This window comes from Chaetura pelagica, unplaced genomic scaffold, assembly GCF_000747805.2.
Source record: "Chaetura pelagica isolate M959 unplaced genomic scaffold, ChaPel_1.0 C11628356, whole genome shotgun sequence".
Lineage (NCBI taxonomy): Eukaryota > Metazoa > Chordata > Aves > Apodiformes > Apodidae > Chaetura > Chaetura pelagica.
This window is the reverse complement of record NW_009970152.1, coordinates 1-2,845: the sequence shown is the minus strand read 5'-3', so window position 1 is coordinate 2,845 and position 2,845 is coordinate 1. Positions and strand designations below refer to the sequence as shown.

Sequence of the window (2,845 nt, the reverse complement as noted above, 5' to 3'; positions counted from 1 at the left end):
TGGTACCACTGCCCAGTAGAGTGGATCCCTCAGGAGCTTTATGCTTCTTTTAAATTTCTTTCCCTGGTGAGGCTTTTTGCCCACTGTGTGAAACCAGCTTAATGACCTTTTTTCTTGGTAGAAGGTGGTTTTCCTTCCCTCTGTGAAAAAATGTAAAAAACCACAACTTCAGCCTGAATCTGAAGAGGTTCTTGCAAGGCCATGGAGCATTTCTGGGTCAGCAAAGGTTAGGCTCTTAAGATCAGAGCATGGAGTTCTTGGTAAACAAATGAATTTCATGTCTGCAATCACATCTAATACAAAATTAGTTAGGAATTACATGTCAAATTCATCTTTCTATAAAGAAGCAACAAGCATTAGCAAGGAAAGAGAAATATTTTCAGTATTATATTTGTTTTAATGTTACTGCCCATGTTCATTCATGTTCAGTAATTTTCAGGTCTGTTGCGTGCATATCACTATATAATTTCTGGCACTGTACAACAGAAAAGTCATTTAGAAAAACCAAAATATGAAAGAAATGTGAAAGAGAAAAATAAATAATGAAATGTGCATGGGGGAAAAAAAAATCACTTCCCATGCTTATTTTTTACCCTCAATGCCACTGCTAGATACTGATGTAAATCATGTTATGTCTGAAAGAATTCCTATTAAATCAGTAAGAACTACTCCAGATCTACAGTGGATAAGCTTCAGCAATGGCTTCATTAGCAGTGGCCTAAGTATAATTTTTGATACCATAATTTTAATGGCATTATTATAAAGGAGATGGTGGATTTACAGGTCACCCACTGGTACTTCCTCAGGGAGTTAAAACACATGTACAAGTCTGCTTTCTGCTCTGCTGTAGTCTGTGATCTTTGGTGATGAGGAAGCATGTCCCTGCTAATGGGAGCAAGGGAATGAAGATGCCTGTTTCCAGCAGGCAGTGCAAAGGGAGTGTAAGTTCAGTTGCAAAAAAGGGGAGTGTTGTGGTTCTCTGTGCTGGGATTAAGTTGCTAGCTCTGCCATCATCTTGTTAACTTGAGCAAGTCATTCTTCTAGTCTCAGCTTGCCATTTCTTCAGCAAGGATAATAACACTCAATTTCATACTTCTTGGTCTTTTTATTTAAGCTGGAATAGTTTTGGAGCAGGAGCTGTTTTCTGCTCTGTGTCTTTATTAATATACCAGATAATTCCAGCTCCCAGGTCTGTAACAAAAGCCATTACATTCCTGGAAGAGAACCCTGCTGCTTAAAAGGTCTTTTTTTTTCCTCTGGGTAAAAAACCCATTGACTAATTTGTGCCTGTTAAGGGCAGACAGAGCACGCTGTTTATATCTAGAATCTATTTCTAAAGCCTTAAATATCTGAGCACATTGTGACATGTTTCAGTGTCTTTATTCAGAATATGGAGATGCTAGGGCCTTTTTTTGGGAAAGTGGCATTTGGCAGTTTGAATGGAGCCTTTTCCAGGTCATACTCTGGTGTACAAACATGACATCAAGAAGCCTGGACCTTGCAAATGTTGCCTAAGCCCCAGTAGATTGTCTAGTTGTCTCTGTGTTAACTCACACCTGTTCCTTCTTAATGAAACTTGTAGTGTCTTTCAGAGATTGTGTGGGAAATGTTTAAGTAGGATAAAAGCGTTCATTTTATAGATAATTCAAGGTAAGCCTGAATAACCTGAGGAGACACGTGTGACTTTATGGGAGGTTCAGTAGGTTCCTCATTTAAGGGACCTTTGCCAGCCCCTACGGTCGTACCAGCAGCGTGATGGGGAGGTAGAGATTTGTTGCCAATCACACGATATCTTTTCTGATTTTTCTGTTCTTATGCATGATCCTGCTTACCCAGAATCTCCACTGAAGAACTCCAGAGTACGCAGGAAGCGTACGGCTGAAACTACGAGATGTTCTAAAATCTGCCTGTGTGCCTAGCTGTTTGCTGCCTTGCTGTGTTTTTAACCTGGTAACAAGATACAGTCAAGTTCCTTTCCATACTGCAAATAAAATCTTACCTTAAAATTGGCACCCAATTAGATAGGTATCTTCCTGTCCCAGATGTCTGTGATTTGGTTTTTACATGAGGGGGCTGCTGCAGGGTCTTGGGGAAAGGGACGGGAATGTTTTTGAGTTCTAAACTATGAATTACGTTTGAATTAATTATTGAGTGGCTTCGGTTATAAAAATAACTTCAATTTTGGGCTTACATGTCTTGTGTTTGGAGTTGCTTAGACGTGTAAATATTTGCTGTGGAGCAAGGAGTTTTTAGTAAGTTTTAATAGATTTTCATATGAAGTTTCTCGTACTTGTTGCTATCTATCTGCTAACTGCAAAATGTTTCATTTGATTCTTGAAGGATGGTGTTGTGCTGGTCCACTGTAATGCAGGAGTCTCCCGGGCAGCTGCAATAGTCATCGGTTTTCTCATGAATTCAGAAAGACTGAGTTTTGCTAGAGCCTATTCCTTGGTGAAAAGTGCAAGGCCTGCAGCTTGTCCGAATCCTGGCTTCATGGAGCAGCTTCACAAGTACCAAGAACAGACCATAAAGGCAAACGGAAGCATAAATGATCACGACTGATCACGACTAAGAAAGGGAGAAGTGAAAACAGTCTGTTTTGGCTAGACAGTAAGAGATGTTTGTTGGATGTACTTCCATCTCTCATTTTGCAGTCCCCTCTCACATGTGCATTTTTAAGACCTTCTCTACACATTTTCTTTTCTGACTCCCCTTCGACCCTCTTTTTGGCATGTAGTCTAACGGGCAAATGCTGTTCTGTTCACTTCAGCGTTGATTTTGCCCAAGAATAAGCTCTTCCTAGAGCACTAGTAGAAAGAAAGTTCAAGTTTCCTTGCAATATTAG

At 40.0% G+C, this 2,845-nt stretch overlaps 1 pseudogene; it reads left to right on the top strand.

Moving 5' to 3' along the window:
- Positions 1-2,340: 2,340 nt before the first annotated feature.
- On the top strand, positions 2,341-2,562 carry LOC104396101 (annotated as a pseudogene).
- The last annotated feature ends 283 nt before the right edge of the window (positions 2,563-2,845 follow it).